Genomic DNA, 12,383 nt, shown 5'->3' on the forward strand with positions numbered 1-12,383 from the left:
GGTGCAGAAACCGTTACCAACATCGGCATCTCTCTCCCCCTTTTGTCTCCTAGCCTCCACTTCCCAAAACTCATTTCCTTTGCCGATCACTCATCCGTTCTCACGGATGTCGAGCAGTGAGAGTGGCGTGAGGAAGACCTCTACATGAGCCGGCCGAGGCTCTCCTTTGTTCCACATCCCTCCCCGCATGCGTCCAAAGTACACACACACAAGCGTAGATGTTACTTTCCGCTGCCGCTGTTTCGTCTGCGGCGGCTATATTGATCATTTACCTCTGCAGTGACAGCAAGCAAATTACAACGCATGGGGCCAACACACCTGGATCCCGTGTTTTGCAGTCGTGGTCCGCTCTTCAGCATGTGGCACTGCTTGCGCTGGATTCACGCGCAGCTGTGCGCCAAATGCTCGCAAACGGCTTCGGCATTCTCGCCTCCGCTGCGTGTGTACGGGCCGAGTGCAGAATAGCGAACAAAAATATACGATATTTTTGCGTTCCGAATTTACTATTTTTTTCACGGCACTAAAATTTCTTCACGAGGTTGGTGGGACGACCATGTGAGACGTTTTGCACAATAGCAACAAATTTATCATCGCGTGGGAGTAGAAACAGCAACGTGGCTCACTCTCCACCTTTCTGCCCTTCGCAGAATGTCCTGGCGTCTTTTCTGCTCTGATAAGCGCGCGCGCCTGACGTTTTAGCGTGCAATTTCGATTGTGCTGCACCACCAAACGAATGCGCCGGTCATCACTTCCCCGCTAACTACCTCCTACTGAATTCACTCGGACAGCCACACTCTACCTACGGCGCATTAAACGTCTTCAACGGCGACATCAACACCCCGTGCCTACTTAAAGTGCCAGCCGTCCGACACCTTATTCAGTGGGAGCGGGAGTAGCAACTGTAAAATATCTCACCCTCCACCTTCCTGCTCTTTGCAGGTGTGTAAGCATTTTTCAATGCACGCTAAAAAAAAAAGCTACGATCTCTGCTTGTTGCTACTTAACACACACCCGTGTTTTATGATATTATTTGTCAGTGCTTTCATATGCCTGTGTTATTACTTTGTAACGGCGACGTCGAAACAAATCCTGGGCCTACCACATTCAGTCTCTCCTGGAAGCGCAGACGTTACCTGATGAACCATCAGAAGAAATGGCTGTCCCCTTATAGCTTCTGAAAGATGTTCAGTTGCGATCGGTTCAGTCCTCAAATAATCAAACAGAATTGGTTGCCGATGTTAAAGGATTCAAGGTCTGTCAAAAGATATCGAAATTAAGATTGGCTGTATCGAATAAGGCCTCATGTCTTCTACATAACAGTATCGAATGTGTCCAAATTCTCGCTAGAGCTATTTGTTCTCTAAAACCGTATATTGGAAAACAATAGATAAGAGAGATAACAAGAACACCGCACACCATGTCTGCGCTAGGCTGTTTAATAAAGAGGCCAGTGAAACTCCCAGATTCTGCTGTTTTACATGTGGATCGATAATGACACTTCTAAAGTTATTCGGTTCAGGCAAGAACCGTAATTCAGTAGATGGGCCTCTTGCTGGAGCATATTAATGATGAGATCACCTCCAATAACAAGTGCCAGTTTGTCATCATTAGCATAACTTAAAAGTTTTTCCCTGAGTTGAAAGATGCCATCTTTGATTTGCTTCGGAGGACGTTAGAGAACAAAGAATAAACTATTTTTACAGCACACCAACAAGGCTTTATAGCCAAAACAGGAAATACGAAACGCTGAGAATAACTTAGGTGAATGGGAATCTTTAGCCAGCATCGCTACAACTACACAACGTCTATCCTATCTGTTTAAAAAGAAACTCCAGTACCCCGGAAGGCTCAGCACGTCGTACTCGGATGGATGTCTACCACCTTTCCGTCAACATGATGACATGGAACCTGAACGACAAATCTGAGAGAAAGGCTATAATCGCGTCATGATTTTTAAGGCGACAGCTTTAAAGGCCTTGTCATGCAGAAGATCCAGTGTCGTCGGCGTTCATAGTGCGTTGGCACGATCTTGACAATGTCCGCTTACGGCTGTGTCAAGCCGCTTGGATCTTGCTTAGCACTCCGAAGGTCTACTGGCAAAGAATGGGCGCAAGAAACAACACAAGAAGCACTCCATCGCTGTAGAGATTACTGGTAATTGCAGGGTCCGTCTGGTACTTCCCTCGTAAGCGGCTAAAATGAACTGTGCCGGCAGAATAGGGGCCGTGCGAAGCGCAGAAAAATTTGCCTCACAGCGCTCTAAATTGTCAGCAAAGAGCAAGTGCCGGAAGAATTTTTGTCGGGAAAATTTCACGGCTGCGTGTAGAACAGACACTGCCATAGCCAATCGGACTGACCGACCCAGAGCTGCAGACACCATAAGTTTGGGGGGAGCGGGGGGGGGGGGGGGGGGGGGAGTCACAAACTACTACGCCCCATCGACTGCTGTTTCTGACTGCGGGCCGGCGACAGGCTACACGCCTCATTAGCCGCTGGCGGAAGGCATGGAGCGTACACGGCAGATTGGAGGACAAACAAAAAAAACTGCTCCGAATAAAGTTGCAGCAAAGCATTTTCACTCACCGAGCTTAAAGTAACAGCACGATTTCCAAAAGGCAAGGCAGTGAAGCGCACAGGAGGGAGGAATTGCAAATTTACATAGATGAGACAAAAGGCAGGGCATGGTGAAATTAAAACACGGGTAATACCTGTGTAAAGACTAGAAAAAGAGGCGTAAGTGTACGCGTATGTGCATAATCTACGAAACAATAAAGAAGTACAACAGCTATAGAGGTAGCTACAGGGACACAGTTAGAGAGAGCGAGGGAAGAATTGGTTTATTTCTGGAGTGGCAAGGTCCTCTTGCAAGGAGCGCCGCCGGGCTGCAGATGCTCGCTGCAGGTCCGAAGTGTTGTCACGGATGCCGGCGAGCTTCGGCCGCGCATCTTCGGGGGCTCGTTTCCCGGCTGCATCTCCGGCTCGCTTCATACATGTCGCACGCACAGACTTCCTCCAAGCAATCTGCCCGGATCCTGTTTTCCCCGCCACCACGTCCATGTGGTAAAGAACGGCGCCCAAACGCTCAGCCGACAGGACACAGGGATATGCGTATGGAAGAATGCTGACTTTCAAATGCACAATTATTTCGTAGAGGGAAGGGCGGAAACAGGTAGTAGGTGAGGTAAAGGACATGACTGCACAGAGGGCGAGAACTAAGATTCGATAACATTTGATCATTCTTTTTCCAGCCTCTCCAAGTTGGAATGCGTGTCCTTTTCGTCTTTTTTTTTTACACACGTTGGCTGCTCCTTCTAGTCGCTTTTGGTGCAAAACGCAGGATCCTCGTCGGCCGTGGTTCGTATTGTAAAACGCTTCATTTTGTTCGCAGCTCGTTGAAGCGCTGTGTTCACTGCAGCCCGCTAGAGTCCGGCATTTTGTGCTTTTGGTTGTGAAGCTTTTCTACGGTGATACATTGGGAGCAGATCGAGTGGCCCATATGTTGTAGCTGGCTTCAAGAAACAGTGTCGCCTGCTTTCTAACCCCGGGCACTTCTTCGTCGCTTGTTGAAGCATTTTTTCTGCTCCTCTTCGTTCCGTGGTGTTTTCAATCACCTTCTCTCGTTCCGTGTTTAGTAAGTATACGCAGCTCGGACTAAATCGGCCGCGCGAATCGTGCAGGTCGCCTTTAGACTATAGTTGTTGCTTAGTTGTTTTCCAGTAGCAGTCGTCCCCCTGTTCACGTGCAGTCTAGAGTAGGTTGTGCCTGGGACGAGAAGCTTAATAGGCAATGCAGGCAAGAATTTTGAGACACACCCTCACCCTTAACCCATCTTTCCCTCTCTCACCTTAGCCATCCCATATTCTTTTCATGCTAAGTGAAGCCCTCATGAAGTGAGGATGAGGACACCCTCATTAAGATGCCTATGTCTGGGCTGAACGAATCAATTTTCTCTCTTGGTTGCATAGCGGTCAGTGTACACCCGTGATCGCCGCGTAATCTTTGTGTGTGCCTCGCACTTCTCTGAGTAATATAATTTATTCATGTAAACCTGCGTTTTACTCACGTTTTCAGTTACATTACTTAGTCATGATTCCCATTTCATCTAAACAGGCTTTCGCGTCGTACCCTTGAGGCGGAGCTGAAGTGTCCCTAATTTTTTTCTTGCCGACTGCATGTTACAGTGAACAGACTAATGCGCCTGCCATTCCTGGGATAGGCGAAATCATGTACCTGAATCACGGCTGTCGTCAGAACAATGAATTATATGAACTGGTTTGAAGATATGCAACAGGAATGCAGGTATTTTATGAAGGCAGCATTTACAGTAATCTCAGGGCAGGATGCGGCCACTTTTGTACTTAAGTTCAGCTGAACGGAGAAAAATATTGCTGCGCTTATTCCCGAGCACAAAACGAAGGCGCCAGTGCCCATTTACATAAACATAAACCAATAACATAAAAGGAGCACATGTAAAAATAAATAAAACGGCAAGAAAAAACACAACAATTACAAAGTGGGTGAAAACTCGCAATGGCTATCAGGTAAAAGATCTGTCCAAGGGATCGAGCTTAAGTTTGGTACTTTAGCTTCTTAACCCTCTGGATGAATAGAACAAACGGTGAAGAAATGGGAGCCAGAAGTGACATCAACCCTTCCACTCTTAGCGAAGAAACGCGAGAGAAAGCCCAACCCCTTTTAATGAGCAGCGACTCAGCAGGGTGCTAGACTAGCTAGTCTAGACGGATGCCATGTGCGAGAAGCATTTTGAAGAGCAAAATACATTAAGAGACTATATGTGCCTACCATCAACGGCAAGGAAGTACGCATACAACGTGGCAATCCATCAGTTTCGCGAGATGAAAAACCAAAAATTCTGCCTAACCATCCAGCATATCCGTTGAAGAAGCCCTCGGGTCATATACCCTCAAGAAAAAGAAAGCCTTCGCAAGTTGCATGCGGCCTGATGGCCTGGAGGCGATGCACACGAGGGGATACATAACCGATATTATCACAGAGTGACGAAACAGCGAAGGTGTGTGAGCCCCCCGGGAATTGCGCGTTTCATCTAAGCGATGTGCCTAAACCGTCTGAGTGGTGGGTTCTGCACTAGTTTTTCAACTACAGCGGTGTTGCATTCGTCTAGGGTTCCCTCAGTTGTGAAACACAGACAGTGAGCGTGGAGAAACCTGTGTTTATGAACTGTGGAGAAAATCCAAGCACAGTTATCTGCCTCACAGTTGTGCGCAGGCACTGATTTTCGAAAGGTTTGAAGCTGACTGAACAAAAGGAAGCAAGTGCTGCAAGGGGCAGATTCTTTGAAGCTTTGCAAAGGCGTGGACAGGCCCGAAGAGTTTGTCGGTGTGCCATTCACAGCAGCACAGAGGTCATGCAGATGGCCTGTCCTTGAGCACCAAATGCAATGGAAGTATAAATGAAAAAGGTGAGCCTTAGCATCGATGTATACATTTTACCGCTCGAGCCTCATGAGCAACAGAATTGTACTGCCGATTTAAGTGCTCAAATGAGCTGTATTAATATCTAGCTGCTACATTTTAAATTGTGTCCTTTTTTGCTGGTACTGGGGATGACGCCTTCGCTGAGACAGTGTGCATAGTTTATTTATTTGATCCCATTGCATGTGCTATGTTTAGCACTGTTGTAGCTGCATGCCATTATAATACAGTAGAAGTTTGGTTTGGTTTATGGGGGGTTAACGTCCCAAAGCAACTCGCAATGGACATTCTACCGCAATGGATGTTTTAAAAAACAAGACATCGACGATGACAAATTACTAAAGGCTTGGGGCTCTGTTAGTCGTCGACATAAAGCTATCGGAGCACTTAAGCGTGACCTGATCCGGAGAAGTTCGAGGTTTCGTCGACCTTGGCACTTTTACGAAACCGCAGGACCAACACCAAGAGTGTGATCATGGGACGGTAATTATTTACTGAAGCCGTAATTATTGTTGACAAGGGCGGACTTTTTCTTGATGATATAACATGAGATGGAGCGGCCTGGAATAGAAAATGTGGTGACCTGCTGGAGCTAGCGCATCAGAAAAGTTTAAATGCAAATTGGACCCTCCAGTGGACAGAAAGAGAAAGCTGAATTTATTTCGAGCTTCCCACATCTCAAGGAGTTATTACTGAATGAACCCCAGAGGGTTGACTTCATCTCTCTTGAAGGAAAGGTAACTGGATCGGCAAGCGTTACATGAGTCATCACTGTTTGTAACTAGAGAAAATTGCATTCTTCTTACTGCATTTCTCTAGCTCTCACTGTGGCCTGTTCGGGAAGCATTCCCACGCGACTGTAGCGTGCGGGCACTGAAAGCCATGCCGCGACTCACTCAAGCGCACACAGATCTAAAATCAAGGTTACGTAGGTCTTCCAACTTTTTGGAACAAACATCCTAAGGACAATGGCTTTTTACAACAAAGATACTGAAAGGAAGTGCGGCAGCGTTGAAGTTACACAAGGATTCTTCACGTAAGCTAATATATCCATGAATTAAACAGATTGATAACGGCCATGACGTCATGATTTTTTGCTAAACCGTTCAAACCAGCATATCGAACAGCTGCCACACTTGTCGACTTCCTGCACTATATTTACAAATGTTAAGCTCGCACCCTTGGACAACGGGGCTTTCAATCTGAGTCCACTGCGACTGGTCTTAGTTACACTTGTTAGCATGCCCTCATTGTTGCAGTACTTGATTCAAACGCTTGGATTAAGTACTTAATGACTTTGCATTCGAGGACAAACCTGTGGAGGACTTGTTTGGAATCATCCGGCAGTCCAGTGGTTACAATTCCCATTCTTCTCCAGAGCAGTTCCTCATCACTGTGAACTACCTGTCATTTTATAACCTTGCTCGGAGTGTTGTCGGTGCCAACGCCACCTCAGAAACAAAAAAATGCACTCCTCAAGGTGCGTGACAAGGACAAAACAACAACCTCGGAGACAATTAATGACCAGCCCCTGCGGTGGCTCACTGGTTATGGCGCTTGGCTGCTGACCCGAAAGACGCGGGTTCTATCCCAGCCGCGGCGGTCGAATTTTGGTGGAGGCGAAATTCTAGAGATCCGTGTACTGTGCGATGTCAGTGCACGTTAAATAACCCCTGTTAGCCGAAGTTTCTGGCGCCCTTCACTGCGGCGTCTCTAATAGACTCAGTCTCTTTGGGGCGCTAAATCCCCTTAAATTATAAACCAACTATTCATGAGCTTCTTGCTCAAAGTAAATTAGATGAAGCTCAGGCTTTTTTCGATAATGCCGAACCAGCAAGCGCCCAGCACTTGCAATTAAGGGTTGAAAAGAGTGGCTTGAGACTTATTTATTGCACGGCAAGATATGTGGATAGAAAGTATATCTTGAAACCTGGGGCATTGCGAAACCGCGGGAAACATCTCTCTCACTAAAAAAATTGTGTTCCCTCCCCTGGTATGTGTGAATTGCTAGTGTTTAGTGACACCGAAGGGAACCCTGGCCCCACAGTTGAAGAAATGTTTGCTAGCCTTCAGTCAGGGCAGGCAAAGATATTAACTGAGCTAGTTGGCATTCGGGAGCGTCTTACATCAAATGAACAGGCTGTCGCCACTCATAACGCACGGTGTGGAACTGGATCTCGACGTGGAACTGGATCATCACTTGAAATCTAACGCACACATTCAACCACTTCGAAAAAAAATGTTATATGGGATCAGAATTCTTCTAAAGACACGACATTACTTTAGTTTACATACATTAATTCAACTCTGCTATGCTTTCATTCATTGTCATCTTAATTATTGTATCACGTTTTTAGGCCAGACATATAATCCTCATCTTTCCGCACTTCAGATTATGCAGAACCAAGCGGTCCTGATAATTACTTGGTCAAACAGGGATCCCTCCGTTACCCAATCACACTCTCAGCTCAACGTCCTTCGCACCTCAGAACTGATAAAATTTAACCTTGGCATATTTGCCCATCTTGTATAAAATAACCGTAACCTCCTGCAATACATACGCATCCAAGAACTGAACAACCATAATCCTACTAGATTTGCATCGCACAATAATTTTGCATTACCAAAAGTTCGTAATAACTACGGAATTTTCACGGTCGAGTTCCCTTTAATAAAACTATGAAATTCATTGCGTTATAGTATTAAAGTTTCATCCGTATTTTCATTTAAACGTTCGACCGTTCATTCTTTGTTCTTGATTATGCAGCTGTTTTAATGCACATCTGGTTTGCTTTCTGATCGTAACTTCACTTTCAGTGCATTTGTTGTTTGCACTTCATATTTTTGTATTTTTAAATATCGCTAACAAGTTTGTGTTGATATGCAATGCTGCTTTATGTTGCTATTTTTTCTTCTTTTGCGTTTGTACATAAAGGTCCCACTAGAGTGTCGATCTCCCGGTCCACTTTCTGTAACATTCTATAATAAACATAGCATTTGTAATTACTTCTGAATAAACTTTCATGAAACTTTAATGCTTCTTATATTATATGCTCTTAATTACTTCATTTTTTCACATATTTTGTTAAGCATTTTTACTTTCCCATTCTGGTTAGGGCCCGGGTTTGTTTCAACATCCCTACAGAAGAAAAGTAGGATAGCAGACCAGCAAACAGTAACAATGAGAAAATACTTTTCAGTTACGCTGAATGTTATGCAGTCTCTATGGCTGCAGACAAAATAAAAACTAAGAACGCTGAGAACAGCATCATTTACAGCAATGCTGTAATCATTCTAACCGCAGATCTCTCCTTAAGTGCTATTACACCATTAATTGGCGACATCATAAACAAGAGCGACAACACAGGGACACATTCTAAAATTTTCCTGGGTTCCCAGCCACGTCGGAATCAGTGGCAATGAAAAATCAGATGCGCAATGAAATATAGAAGGCCAAAATTTCCTACAAAGATGGCATAAAGTTAGTAGACTAAATTGAGGTGTAAAAATGAAAGAAGCCAACAGTCAAAGAAACCAAAGGGCACAGGAGATTTTTTTTAATTTATTTGTTTGTTTTGTGGTGTTGATCAATTTAGAATATTACTGAATATGTTATCGCTTAAAGCTAATTGATTAGAAAAGCAGAAGAAAAAACAACCACATGCCGCCGGTGGGATCCGGTGTAAAAGGCCATCTAAATGGAATATAGAAGTAAGTAATAAGCTTCACCTAGTAAACTCTTCATAGGAGAATGGAAATTAGGCTCAAACCTACAACATTTTATTTAACTTATTTTATATCGCCATAGCCATTGGACAAACGCACCTTAGACCCACTTTTCTTGCATAAGAAGAGAAACCAGCAATCGAGCTATTTGCAGATGGTGTCACCACAACCCACATCTAATAGTCATGCACAAAGCTCAACAAACTAAGAAAAAACATTGCCGAATATATTCTACTGAAGACATTTCATTTCATCCTAGCTTACCCTCGGGACAAAATTCCCCCGCCGAAAGTTCCAGCTGTTTCATTCTGAAAAGAAGTAAGGCTTCTAAAGCTGTTATAGCATTCTGTAAACTTTTTTAGCATGACTCCCACGAAGCAATCATTAAAGCTTGCCTTTGGCGCATGACTGTTTTTGTGCCATAAAACACAACATAATATTCAAGGCCGAGCTGTGAAGATAGCCTTCTTATTAATATCAAAAGAATCCAGCCCAGTGTGATGTGGTGAATTTGCATGGAGGTTGCCCAAGTCCTTGTTCTCTTGACCGAAAGTCACAGACCTAAAGGTCGCACAAATGATAGGGACTAGCTGAGCGATGCGCAGGAGCAAAAGGAGCTGAGAACAAGCTAATTATATTCATACACGCAGATGTACGACAGTCCGGGATCAACAGCTGTTATCGCCGAGAGACCGTGACACGCGGCGACGACATCAGCCTGACGTCACTTCTAGCGTCTAATTTGTTCGACACTTCCAGTCCTGGCCTACCTGCCCTTGGAGAATTACTACCCGAGCTTTTGATAAAATTGTACAAAAACTGCCTCTGCAAATAATTATTGCCGGTCTAAGAATCTTTTAGATGACTCATAATACGGATACACTCGAGGTAAGACCGCGAACTTAGCTTTGCTAAGCACCACAGAAAAAATAGGCGAAAACAGAAGATAAGCTCCTCACCATGGGTATATTTGTCGGCCTAACTAAGTCTTCCGATACGTTGGATCGCTCATTACTATTAGACAAACTAGAGAGATATGGTGCACAGAAGATGCCGCTAGATTTGATTAAACGCTTTTATTTAATAGTTAGCAATATGTGGTAGCGAACGGCGAAGCGTCTGAACTAAGTAAAAGTAATATTGGTGTCCCCCAAGGATCAATACTATACCCATTTCTCTTGTTAAGATTTGTTAACGACTTGCGATAATACTTTGCACTGGGGTGTACACTATACTGTGATGACGCCGACATATTGATAACTGCTCAAGATGAAGACATTATTGGCGTTTTGGCTTAAAGAACTTCAGCAAAACTGTCTTTGAGGTTGCATGTTAATAAGCTAACATCAAACACATACAAATGAAATTTCATAATTTTCGATGCAAAAAAAACACCCGTCTGTCAAAACTTACAAACTTTTCCTGAATAACTGCTTTTCAAAGAGTTGATAAAACGAAATTTCTTGGAGTGGTGATTGGCAATGAGTTAACGTGGCGCTCAAACGTGCAACAAGTCTGTTCAAAGATTCACAGAAATATACCCATATTTAATAGATTACGACATATTTTCCTAATAAACACTGATCACATTTTATAACTCTGTTTTACATTCCCATATCTACGCAATGTCTGTGTACGGCTTAACGTATCATTCCGCATTATATCCATTACATATCGCCAAAAATACTGCTTTGCGCATAAAAGTATTTTTTCGCAAACGAGATTCCGTTGATTTCACCTTTCAGCTACTTGATATTCTAAACGTCGATAAAAGCATCCAGTATTACGTTACCAATTTAATGTTTAAAACACTGAAGAATATCATAATTTGCCTTAGAGCAACGTTTCTGCAGCGTAGCACGACTGACTCTACTCGCTTATCTAGAGCTGCTCTACAGGTCCCGCGCATTAGAAGCAATTATGGCGCCCATAAATTTACATAAGATGCCATTAAGAATTGCAACAGACTACCGCAGCACATTAAGAGCATAGATAACTACCATTAGTTTTCGAGGAGGCTAAAACAGCACATCTTGATGAATGTGTAACTGCTAGCGGGGCTCCCTAATGTTCTTTAAGTTGTTTTTATTGTATGTTTTTTTTACTTGATTGATTTCACAACATTATTAATAATAGGAACCCCTCTCACAACTCCTGCGCGAGTTCTGGGGTTCCGCCTGCATACTGAGTGCAATGTACTCAGTTACTCCCGAATAATGAATTGATTTGAAATTGGAAACAAGCATTAGCAAACAGCGTGCGCCTATACACCACAATACAATACTCCAGCACCGAGACCGGCTCGCGCGTACTTTCAAATCCAGGCATCATGCGCCATCTTTCCCCCATCTGACAAAACGCTACGAACCACCTTTGCGCCATGCACAACAAGCGGGCGTTGTAACCTCTGTGAGTGCTTAAACATGTCCGTGTTGCCCTCGTGCAAGTACAAGGAGTCGTCTGATCAAAACTGCGTTGTCTACGGGTGCAGTGACAATCAGAGGAAAAGAAGCAGCTGGGCTGTTGATCGCTGTGTGCGACATGCACGACGTGTGTCGAGAGCACTGCCGCTGCGGAGTTTTCCAGAAGGCGTTAGCAAAGCCGCCCTGCGTCACGGATGCGTCAGGAGTGCGAACGCACGACTACGTACGGAGTTGAAAACGCTCGGCCCAACTGCTTGGCCATCGCAATACGTTTAGCTTTCGATGACCGTGTAATGGGAACATGCAGGTATGCTTGGAGCATTTTCTCGACTAAACATCGACCGAGCGAAACTCGGCATTAAGCTGCTTCTCAGCTACACAAGAAACACAAGTGCACACTGCGGCTACAGCGTTGGTTTGGTGTGTTTACACGCTAGAGACATCGATCTGTGTGGTCGCACTGAAACAGCTCGATGGCTAGCAGCATGGCCGATACAAGCAAAAAAATTACTTGAATTGGGGGATCCACCATGGGCCAATTTTGATCATTGCTAATGTATCGCTGGCATTTGCAGCTCGAGTGCTGAATTGTTATATGAGAGGGTAACGAGAGTTCCCTGAATTTCGCAACTTCGCGGCTACGCGCGTTAGCAATTCGTGGCTCAGAACAAGTGTCAGTCTCGGAGGGTTTGATATTGTAGCTCGACGAAATCATATTGGACCTGCTGCCTGTAAGGTATTCTCGAATTACCGCTCAAAAAGCAGGCATACAGATGAACGG

The sequence above is a fragment of the Amblyomma mixtum genome, chromosome 3, assembly GCF_055824585.1.
Source record: "Amblyomma mixtum isolate Tamu chromosome 3, ASM5582458v1, whole genome shotgun sequence".
NCBI classification, from domain to species: domain Eukaryota; kingdom Metazoa; phylum Arthropoda; class Arachnida; order Ixodida; family Ixodidae; genus Amblyomma; species Amblyomma mixtum.